Below are 12,023 nucleotides of genomic sequence, written 5' to 3' on the forward strand. Positions count from 1 at the left end.
GGGTAGGAAGCATTTTTTCCCAGAGGTCCATACTGACTTCCATATAGGCTATTGTGCGAAGGGCCACACATTGGACAATTCAATTGAAACACATGCTGAATTATGTTACATTGTATGAATGTGGTAGACATGACAGAATGATTTACAATATGTTATTTGCCAACCCAGAAGGACTGGGGCCTTGCTTCACAATACAATCATTTTCTGTTACAAAATGCTAACTATTTTACAGTTGTATGGGTCACTCTGATGTACTCTAGGTTACCCTGAAAAGATAAATTACATAAAACAGTCCACTTCAATGCATCAATTTTTAAGGTTCAAGGTGTTCTTTATTGTTACAGTACATCACGTACGAGTAAAAGTTATTTTGTTCTGGTTCCTCACAACATTGTAGCAGCATAATAATAATACTAATAATAACAATAACGATAGTAATCATATAGAAACATGAGGGGAAAATGAATAATCAGATGAGGAGAGTAGTTTGACAATATATCTTAGCGCTTAAGGTTCTTGAAGGTGCTGTGCACACGGTTCTTACTCCTGTAGGTTTCATAAACATCTAATAAACATCTGTGTGCATGCAAACACTGTGAAGTGACCTGTACCCGTGTCCTTTTAAATTAGTCTACTAATTTATATCTTGCCAGTTGTCTGACTTGCAACACTTAATAGGTCACTGATGAAACACATTGTATTATGTTATAAATATGGACTCAAGGCAAACTGTTTCACCATTATAAAGATTTAATGATTACCACTGAGTAAACCTGCCTCAATGAAACACACTCGCTGAAATGTGTTGAAATAATTTGCCTCCAAACCCATTAATATAGTGCTGTCTTTTATAAATAAACTTTCACTTTGTTTTCCTTTGAGGACATTGCTGACCGGATTGAAATGGTCCACAGGCCAGTTCCAACTTCCGTCCCTCAGGCCGTATGTTGCCCCTGCATGTATGAGTCTGGTGCGTGCTCTGAACACTCCCGGAACACACTGCGCTGAATTTCTAATCGGATGCACACTGACCGCTCTGAATTGCCGAATAATAATGAAGCACTCAGAGTGTGCTCTTATGCCCTTTACGAATTTACGAATTACGCCCTAAGTGATTAGCCAGTTAGCAAGATCCTGTACTGGCCGGGTAAATTACAGCTGTGCGCAAATATACTTTGCCAATAAAACGTTCCCTTTCCCTTCTTGTCCTAGAATGCCTGCATGTTGACTGATATGTCATAATGATATATATGACCAAGCCTCAGGCAAGGTTATTTTTATAACGTTATTTTACTTTCAGAATGCTCAAATCTTGGTGGAGATACAGATAGGTCTCAAGAGAGTGATACTAAATAAGAAAATTCATATTTTTAACTGTGTTTACCATACCTTTAAAGTCGAAAGACGGTTGAGAAATAGATAGTTCACTGGAAATCTCAGAGGACAAAAATAATTTCCTCCAAGTTAAAAGGGAAAGACAATCACTCCTGCCTTGAATGACCTTGATGTCTCACTTCTTACTTTTATTTCTTTCCTTAGTAAATTCCTCACCGCATGAGCTCTTAGAGGACAGTTAAAGGAGCTCTCTTTCCTACCAGCATGTCTTGTGATGAGCCTGGATGCCCTGATTAGACCACATAGCTGTGTGTGTGTGTGTGTGTGTGTGTGTGTGTGTGTGTGTGTGTGTGTGTGTGTGTGTGTGTGTGTGTGTGTGTGTGTGTGTGTGTGTGTGTGTGTGTGTGTGTGTGTGTGTGTGTGTGTGTGTGTGTGTGTGTGTGTGTGCTCGTGTACTCTTTTATTGGGAGTGCGGTTGTTCGTCTGGGTGTACGTCAGAAGTAAAGTGTGTTTGCTAACCGGGTTACACAGACAGGGGGTAAAGTGTGAACTGTGTGTGTGTCTAATCGGGGAGTAGAGACAGGGGGTAGAGCATACAGTGACAAGGCTCATTAACAGGGAATCTCTCCACAGTTCTGGCGAGCTGTCGACATCACCATCGCTGCTCCCCGCCAGACTTCCCTAATTACGCTCTCTAAGTGGCATTTCGTGCAAGCAATCACCAGCCGCTCTCTGCATATGCAAATATGACAGACCTGATCATTAGCTTTTATATCTCACACACTGTAATTGTTATTGTAAAAACTGCTGCATGGAGCCAAGGGCATATGCCTTGCACATTCATTTCTCTATCTCTCTCTCAACCCGAAATCTTTGTCTCTTCATCTCTCTCGCTCTCTTTCTCTCTGACCCTCGCTCTATCACCGGCTGTTATCCTTCATTCACTACATTTTTATGAAATCTGCGCTCTAAACAGGTGCGGCTGAATGTCCTGGCAGTATTTTCGTCCGACAAACATTTCTGCCTGACATGGGGTCAAAAGCAGAGGTGAGAAATGGAAGAATATTCCCTGGATCTTCTAATTGAATGAGTTAATTAGGCATACCAACAGTCAATCATATTAATAAAGATGAGCACAGCAACTGACAATCATGATGATACTACTGAAGGAACAACTTTGAAAACCACTGACCCAAAAACATATATCCATGTCATGACCCATGATGGTAATGTGATCTTTAGTTAAATGTTTAGGCCACCAATGAATGTAACCCATAGCCTGTGAAAGGACTCTCTCTGACTCTCTCTGAATCTTTCATCATGGCTCCCTTGTCCTTGAGATAAGTCATGATGCACAAGTGCTTTAAGTGCTGACCCTGCCTGACCTTTTTACAGCATGGCTATGCAGGAGGCTAGCCATCTATGAGACAGTCGGGGTGTGTGTGTGTGTGTGTGTGTGTGTGTGTGTGTGTGTGTGTGTGTGTGTGTGTGTGTGTGTGTGTGTGTGTGTGTGTGTGTGTGTGTGTGTGTGTGTGTGTGTGTGTGTGTGTGTGTGTGTGTGTGTGTGTGTGTGTGTGTGTGTGTGTGTGTGTGTGTGTGTGTGTGTGTGTGTGTGTGCGTGCGTGCGTGCGTGCGTGCGTGCGCGTGCGTGTGTGTGTCCGGACCTAATCTCGCTATCCCACCACCAATCACCACTACCAATCAGTGACACAGTTCTTCCTGGTGGGTGTTGCTGATCCTGCTGCAGTTTCTCCGCTCCTTGGTTCTACCTCATAGTGAAGACATCATATATCATACTGGCCTACTGGCACACTGCCAGTGGGGCAACTTAGTACCTCCACGCATTGGTTTTCACATAATGTTTTATCTTTTTTTTTAAATATGTGCCCACTTTAACCCTGGCGTTCTTATTTTGGGGATATAGCAGAAATAGCAGATCAACCACACGACACCATCTTACGAGGAAATGTAGCTTAAATGGTTAACTTCAATTGTATAATGAAAGTTAATGGGGTTCAGATTAGGCTGAAGCTTTGCCCACGTTTGGAGTCATCAAAATGACGCCAAAGGACGATTGGCGTCATTGAAAGTAATTCTATGAATGTAGTAGTATAATTTTTTTTTCTTCTTTTTTTGCGTGTGCCAGTTTTGCCCTTTTTCTCGTGATGTAGTAGTTATGCCAATTCCCTGATTTCCCCACACAACGCCCAGACAAGCCATATGTACCGCAAAACTATTTGAACCCCTAGTTTCCACAGTGGTGGGCAGGAGCTTTTACTCCTGTGGCACACAAGCACGAGTCACAAGTTTAAATGTATAGTAGGCCTAGTGTATTGGTATTTAATAACGTACAGTATCTGCACTTTCTCCACTGCATCATATGGTTGTCATATTCACAATACAGGTATGATGAAAAGTCAGACAGACTGGAAAAGAGACCCCCTGGCCAGAGAAAATTACTGACATAGAATGGGAGAGGAAAGCCAAGAGAAAGAAATGCAGAGAGCAGTGGGTGATCCAACTATAATGGGGTTCAGCGAACTAGCTTTAGAGTGCTTTGGAGCACTAACTCACTAGGCTAACTTTGTCTTGCAAGTCCATCTGCTGGCTTATTCTCAATAGCATGGCTTGAGGGAATTATCTGTCGGCCCAGTACTCTTGATATCTTGGTTCCTTTTACTAGGAAATCCACAATATTATTCGCGTGCCTCAGATTGCCTGAGAGTGCTGAGAGGATATTGAGAAATTCACTGAGGGGTGGTACATGTATGCAGCAATATATGTGTTGGTATCCATCTGGTATGGATGGTATGTACTTTTAGATATTGAACAAACAAAAGAATGAAAATATGTCCTTTTTCATTCATTATTGAAAAGCAAAAAAAACCTAAAAACATAAATAATATGTTAAGAGTATTAGCATGATATCAGTTATGTGAAGTGAGAGGGCTGGGGCTCTGAGCTTTGTGGTTCCATCTACCATTTGAGCAGTTGGGAAATATATTGAGTTATTCATAGAACTCAATGGTACGTGTTTTCTTTTTTTGGCTAAATCTGCTGCCTGTTAATTAGAAGTGATTCACAAATTTACTATGGTGTTGATTTTTGTGACAGTATCCTGGTTCTAGATCTATTCTCAGGACTGGTGCAGTCATCAAGGAGTATAATGCAAATAGCCTAATGTAGTCACAATTGTGAGGATGGGCAAACACTTGCTCTCCCCTTTTCTCTCTCTACGTTCTCCGTTTTGGCTGAACTTCGATAGGCAGAGCTGAGTGCTTGAACTTGAACCTTCAGCTCTTGACATGTACGCTGTTGTCAACTGCACTCACCACCTGATCAAACTATTGTGTCCCTAGGCCTCAGGGTTATGACCAGGTTTAAGGTCGTATCTCCATTTGGTTACACTGATTTTAGTTAGAATGAACACTGAGGTTTTTACTGTGTACTCTGTTTGTGAAGTGCCCTGTCTCAAGGATTTATGTTTTGTTTTTGAGGTTTGAACATTGCCACAATAGTAGGCTGCTAGGCCTGCCTATAATTGTTTTACTTTTAAAATTTTAAGGAGAGTGATACTGATAATACACTCACATTACGTTAAAGCACTTTATAAATGAAAATGGAGTTCATAATATGTATCTGACTGCTTGTATAACTGATAAAAAGCAGCCATGTGCAATAATATATCAAATTGAGTTGCATTGGGATAAATCGAGATGCATTGTAGAATCGAATTGAATCATTAACAGGTGAATGGTAATCAAATCAAATTGAGGCCAGTGAAGATTTACACCTGGAAAAGACTGTCACAGTTTGCAGTGCACACACACAAAGAAAACCTGATTTATAGCCACTTGCAGGCTGCTGGGCGGAACCCACTGGAGCCTAGAGCCCACGGGCTGCAGGCTGCAGACCAGGAACCTGTGCGTTAATCAGGGCCTTACCGTCAGTCTTGGCCCAAATATGAAGGGATGGCAGTACAATGGATCTTATGACATTATATTATTATTATAAAATATTCACAGACCTCTTCTAACTTGGCCCCTAGGAGCCACTCCATAACAAGTAGGTAGCCTACTAGCTATATTACTTGTAAGAGTGGGGGGTCCCCAGTTCAAATATTATTATTTTGGGGGGTCGCATCCTGAAGAGTTTGGGGACCCTTGGCCTAACTGACAGAAACTCTTGTCACACTCTTTACAGTGAAAGATTTTATCTCCGGTGGTAATACACTTGGTGTGTCTTCAGAGTACCTTCTCAGGACAGTCTCATGACTGTATGTTGTCGTACCTATTTTCACACCTCATATAGGCTGACCAGAGCTCTGGACTGACGTCACACAATACCATTGTGACGTGAGACCAGTTGCAATGCATGCCTAACATTGCAGATTTGTGCCGGTGTCTTTGTTGTTCTTGTGTCTTGAATTGGGCACATTTTTATTAATGAGCTCGCCATATTTGCAGCAAGCCTAGTTATGTTCTCCACATAGATATAGATATAGAATGTCATACCCTACAAACAGGTGATGTCTATCCACAAATAAGTGGCTAGATGTGTAGACTAACTTATCAAAGCCAAAATTAATCAATATTGCCTCGTCAATATATCCCAAGTGTAATGATATCCTTTTCTCTATTAAAGGAAAAGATTGAAGAAAAGGATTGATTGATGTATAGATTGCATGGATTGTTGAACTTCAAATCCATCTCTTCAAAAAGTACACGTGGGGAGCAGACAAAGGTGATCATTTTGCAAGAGAAAATGTACTTGTACCATTTGGCTTAGTTGACCGTAGGACTAGAACACAGATATGAATGGATTAGATTGGAGAGAGTACAACCTCCCCACAAGAAATTTGGCACTGATCGGTCCAGAGATTTGTGAGATTAGGTCTGTACTAATCTCTCAAGAGAGATTCTGTGCTACTGCCTTAAACATGTGATGTTGTTGTTAGTATAGGAATGAACGCCCGGATGGAATAGACTGAAAAGGGGAGGAGCCAAACTTGAGTTCCTGTTTAACACGAAAAAGGTGGTCAAGCCCCCAGAGGCAAAAACAAAGAAACTCCTTACAGAATGGGTTCCCATATTGGTTACGTACTAATCTCTCAAGAACAGATTCTGCACTGCGTTGGAATCTGTCTTGAAGGTTCGTCAGAACGTGTACACACTGTGTGGGAGTGGGCGTGGCTTCAGAGGCCGCGCTTTATCCAATCAAATGTAGTGGGCGGGATTCGCGTGTCCGTCATCCTTCCCGACTCGAAACTTAAACCGAAACTAATTTAACAATAGCGTCCGCGGAGCAGACAACCACGGAAAGATATTCACATTTGAACTTACTCTTTCATCATAGAAACAAGTGGGCTTATAACTAAAACCATCCATGTTCTCTGGGAGAAGTGGTGTTAGTGTTCCGTGTAGAAATGTTATCTAGTCGGAATGAAAACGCAAGCTCACCACCGGAAGTGGAGCGGTGAAGGCAGACTTAAACCCCGTTTCCTTGCGCACATGTGCTGCGTCGCCATTGTCCCAGAGTCACACTCAGGAGGAAGAACAGCAGAGGTCGCTGTTTTTCCTTTTTAGTGTGTCTCTGGGTTCCGAGATTGGTTACGTACAAACCATAGACAGTAACAAGGATGGACAAAGTTACGCCCCTAGACTCTACAGGCCGTAAATGAAGACTATTTTTCAGCTATTTCAAATCCACCATCTTTCTATATCTGGAACACGGAAATGAATGCTATTGGTTGGGACCAGAGCAGGGGTGGAGAATTAATGATGTTGGTTGTTTATCTTGTCAATCAAATCGAGCGACAAATTCCTAGCGACTGGAAGCATAGCATTTATGACAATGTTAAAATACTGAAGGTAATAACATCAATTCTAAAGATCGGCAAAAACCCATCCGCTTGCATAGGGAGTAATTCTTTCTGACACCAGCAGGGGTGAAACAGCGAAACTACAGGCCATTCATATGAACTGTGACTTGCTATACAGCCTCAATTTACAACTCAGAAGCTGGCCTCTTGGTACAAACACACATACCCTCTTTTAGATGGCAAGCCTCCTAAAGAGCCATGCCGTATTTCTACATATGTTTAACGTTAAAGATATATTGTGTGTGTGTGTGTGTGTGTGTGTGTGCGTGTGTGCGTGTGTGCGTGTGTGCGTGCGTGCGTGCGTGCGTGTGTGTGCGCGTGCAATTGTTTGTTGGCTTGTTTGGTTAGAGGGAGACAGGTTACTTTAGGCCAGTTGTTTTTCTATGTGTCCTTACCCATGTTACACACACACACACACACGCGCACGCACGCACGCACACATGCACGCACACACGCACGCACGCAGGCACACTACTGACAGTATACCCAGCCAATTTACAACCCAGTGGATCTCTAGATTGGGTTTGCAGTGAGGCCCAATTGGCGTTTCTCCAAAGCTATATTGAGCGTACTCCCCGTCTGTTTTCTTTATCGCCCTATCAAGATATTTCCCCTGATGGCTTTGCCTGTTGCAGGTAGGAGAGAGAAAGAGAGAATATATGTCTGGATAATGAACACACACGATCCTACCCTTCCTCTGCCACACACACACTTTATAAACTCCACTGAACTCCACATCTATCTTGCCCGCCCTCCCTCACTATGACAAGGGTCCATTTGTACATTTTTGGGAGTTAAAGTGACACTAAGACTTTTGCTGTGTGCTCTCTTTCATCCTTCCTCCCTCCTCCTTCCCTCCCTACTTATATCTCTACCTCTGTCTGTGTGTTGTTGGACAGAGTTAAACAATTCATTCATGTGGGAATCTGATTGAAGGGGATTCAAATTATCTAAGAGATGCTGACAGTCACAGAGTTCTCCGATCGAAATGTTATTGTGTAACGAGAGAGCCAGTGAGAGAAAGACTGCCGAGCAAAGAGAGAAACAAAAGGAGAGGGTGGCTGTGAGGGAGATGCTGAGAGACAGGCACGGTATTAAGACTTAGGGCGTTGCTCAGCACTGCAGAGACCGTCAAATGGGCGGACAGGGTGATCAATAGCAGTTAGAGAGCAGGGCGTCAATTTAACAGCTTGTTTTTGATGTAGGGGTACAGAACCCAAACCTGACAGCAGCATAGGGCATAGCAGTGGTGGCCATTTATGGTGCCACAGATAGAAAACCCATTCATTTCCCCCATAGAGATATCCACAAATATTTATATAATTTGTTTTTACAACTAAGCCATCCAGGCTCCTGGTGAATCATGCCCATAAAACATTTGATTCTGTGTCAAAAAATATTTAAAAACCGCAGATACTTGAATGTGTCCTTATAGTGTGTAGCAAAAAAATCCTGAAGGGGGCGTCAACAAGTGTCAGCTGCCAGCGATTTATTGTTGTTTTTTTGTTTTTTTCACCTCGCCACAGACCTCACTAAATACCTTATGATCGCGCGTTCAACTGTTTGTAGACACACAGGGTAGTTGTGTGAGTGGCCCAGAGAATACATTTTCAATCGGCGACATTCCATTTTGCAGTAGTCGCAGTTTCTAAAAAACGTTTTAAACAGCGTTCAGCGCGGAGAAAAACAACACATAGATAATGGCGATTTAGCGGAAGCTTTAGAGCGGCGGCGGATGGGAACGAAAATCTTCGATTGACATTCATTTCCGTTTCCGGGTGTGCTACAATGAAATGTGTCACTGCGAAAGAGTGCTACAATGAAATGTGTCACTGCGAGAGAAAAAAAAGAAAAAAAAAGACCACTTCGCGTAGATCTACGCGACTGGCACGCTGCGCTGTTATTTAGGTTCGCGTAGATCTACGCGATTGGCACGCGATGTGTTAAAATACTTGACAGATCCTTCCGTCTTCTACTGGACCAAAATGCAATTTCTTGCTCCCCTTGCTTCCTTGGCCATGGCTAGCATTTGTGAGCCCTGAGACTGGGATCAATTTGCTTTGCTGTTTGCAAATTATTGGCTACGCTACAGTAGGCAGGCTCTAGACTGGATCTGACCACTTAACAGTAAATAGAAACCTAGTCTGGTGTTGCTAGACGATTGGAGATCTCTACCTACTGACACATCTGGGGATTTCTAATTGCAAGATTGCTAGAACAGCGACAAGAACAGCTGCTAACAAACCTAAGCCTACTGCTTTGGAAATCAATCCTGTCACCACCCCAATATGAAGCCGCCCTAAAAACTTTGGATTGGTTCTGCAATGCCTTTTTTTTTGGAACAAAAACTAGAGGTTACGTATGTAACCCCAGTTTCTTTACCTTCGAAGTAATATACTTACTTATGGGATAACATCGCCCCCTGGCGATGCACAGAGCACTACACACATGGACTCCCGCGACAATTCTATTGGATAGGGTCATGTTACGCGAAACCGGTAGTCCGGAAGGGGTATAAAACCCCTCGTGTAACTGGGATACGCCCTCTAATAACTTCCCTCTGCACGCCAAATGCGCACAGAAGGGGTATTAGGTAAGTATATTACTTCGAAGGTAAAGAAACTGGGGTTACATACGTAACCTCTAGTTATCTTGTCCCTTCTTCGTAATATACTTACTTATGGGACAAATAAACTCCCCTGGGAGCTAAGTCCCTTGACCCTACCCATCCGCACGCCCTCGGCCCCAGGTCCCGCCACCCGGCGAGACCCCAGCCTCATGGGCGTCCCGGCCCACCGGGCCAGGATGCGGAGAAGGTACCAGAAGGAAAGGCCCTGACAGACCAAACGGTCTGCCTCATTCAACTAATGGACAGACACCAGTCTACCCCATATTGACATGAGAACCAGGGCCTCCTCCCCCCCAGACCCAGGCCTAGCTGGTCCAGGGGAGGCCTAAGAGGAAGAACAAGCAGGAAGAGAAGCATGCCCCTAGGCTTGCTCATTTCTCTCCTGGCTTGAAACAGCCGCTACACCCAAAACCGTGTACGCCATCGCAGATGCCGCCATGTCCAGGCTGTAAAAGGCCGCAAAGGTTGAAGGAGAACCAGCAGGAAGAGAAGCATGCCCCCTAGGCTTGCTCACTTCTCTCCTGGCTTGAAACAGCCGCTACACCCAAGACCGCGTGCGCCATTGCAGATGCCGCCACGTCCAGGCTGTAAAAGGCCGCAAAGGTCGAAGGAGATGACCAGTTCGCCACTGAGCATATCTCCTGCATCGACACCCCCTTGTAAAGGGCCCAAGATGCAGCTACACCCCGAGTAGAATGAGCCCTCAGTCCCACCGGGACTGCAGAGCCACTACTCACATAGGCCAATCTGATCGCTTCTACGATCCATTTGGACAAGGTCGGTCTAGCCACCGCTTTCCTCTGACCAGACCGGCCAAAAGAGACAAACAACTGTGATGAGCCACGGCCGGCCGCCGTCTTCTGGCAGTAAAGCTTCAGCGCTCTTACTGGACAGAGACAGTGCAACCGCCTATCCTCCACCGACGTGAACGGCGGCGGATGAAAGGCCGCCAGCTCAACCGGGGCCCTGGCCACCATGCCAGTCTTAGACACAAACGCCAAGTTGGGTTTAAGCAAAACCCTCTTGCCGTCGTCTGAGAACCACATGCATTCTGGGCTCACCGAGAGCGCCTGCATGTCACTGACCCGTTTGGCTGTACACAGGGCCACCAGGAGGACCGTCTTGAGACTCACAACCCTCAGATCTGCAGACTCAAACGGTTCAAAAGGAGGACGGCAGAGTGCATCTAGCACCACCGTCAGGTCCTACTTCGGGAACAAAGGCCTGTTAACCGGCCTGGCCCGCCTAGCACCGTTCATGAAACGGCGCACCAGCGGGTGGTGACCCACCGTCTTGCCATCGAACCCCTCGTGACAATCGGAAATGGCCGCCAGGTACACCTTGATGGTGGAAAAGGCCAAATCCTGATTCAACCTGGATACTACCCACCGGTGCATGGAAAGCCACCACTGACGGTGACTGTTCCAAGCACCAGGACACAGACATGTCCCACCTGACGTTGTACGCCAGTCTCGTGGAAATGGCCCTAGCCCCCTGTATGGTAGCCACCACATCAGGAGGCAACCCCTGCGAACTCAGAGTCGCCCCTTTCACGGGCCAGACCCACAGGTCCAGTTCCTGGGGGTTCGGTAATCTCCGACCTCCACACGCCCCACGCCGGGGCCACCAGCAGTACTGCTAGGCCCTGGAGCCTGACCCTCTCCAGAGTTGGAGGGATCAGCTCTAGAGGCGGGAAAGCATGCAGTAGTACGTTCGGCCACCTGTGTGCCAAGGCGTCCACTCCCAAGGAGAGGTCCCTGTTCCCCATCGAGAAAAAGCGAGAACATTTCGCGTTCTCTCTGGATGCAAACAAGTCGACCTGAGCCCGGCCGAACCGGGCCCAAATCAGGTCCGCAACTTGTGGGTTGAGGGACCACTCCCCGTATCGAAGCCCGCCCCTGGACAGCAGGTCCGCCCCGCTGTTCAGGAGGCCCGGTACATGAGAGGCGTGTAACAACGCTAGGCGCGAGTCGCACCAAAGCGTCAGATCGTGTGCTAGTTTGTCCAACACAAGGGAACTCAAGCCTCCTTGTTTGTTGACATAACACATCGTTGTGGTGTTGTCCGTCCTGACCAGGACATGACACCCCAGGATGCGGTCCTCGAAATGCTTGAGAGCGAGGAAGACCACCAGCAGCTCCAGGTAATTGATGTGGGCCTCCTTCAGATCGGAGTCCC

The sequence above is a fragment of the Gymnoscopelus microlampas genome, assembly GCF_963454915.1.
Source record: "Gymnoscopelus microlampas genome assembly, chromosome: 1".
Lineage (NCBI taxonomy): Eukaryota > Metazoa > Chordata > Actinopteri > Myctophiformes > Myctophidae > Gymnoscopelus > Gymnoscopelus microlampas.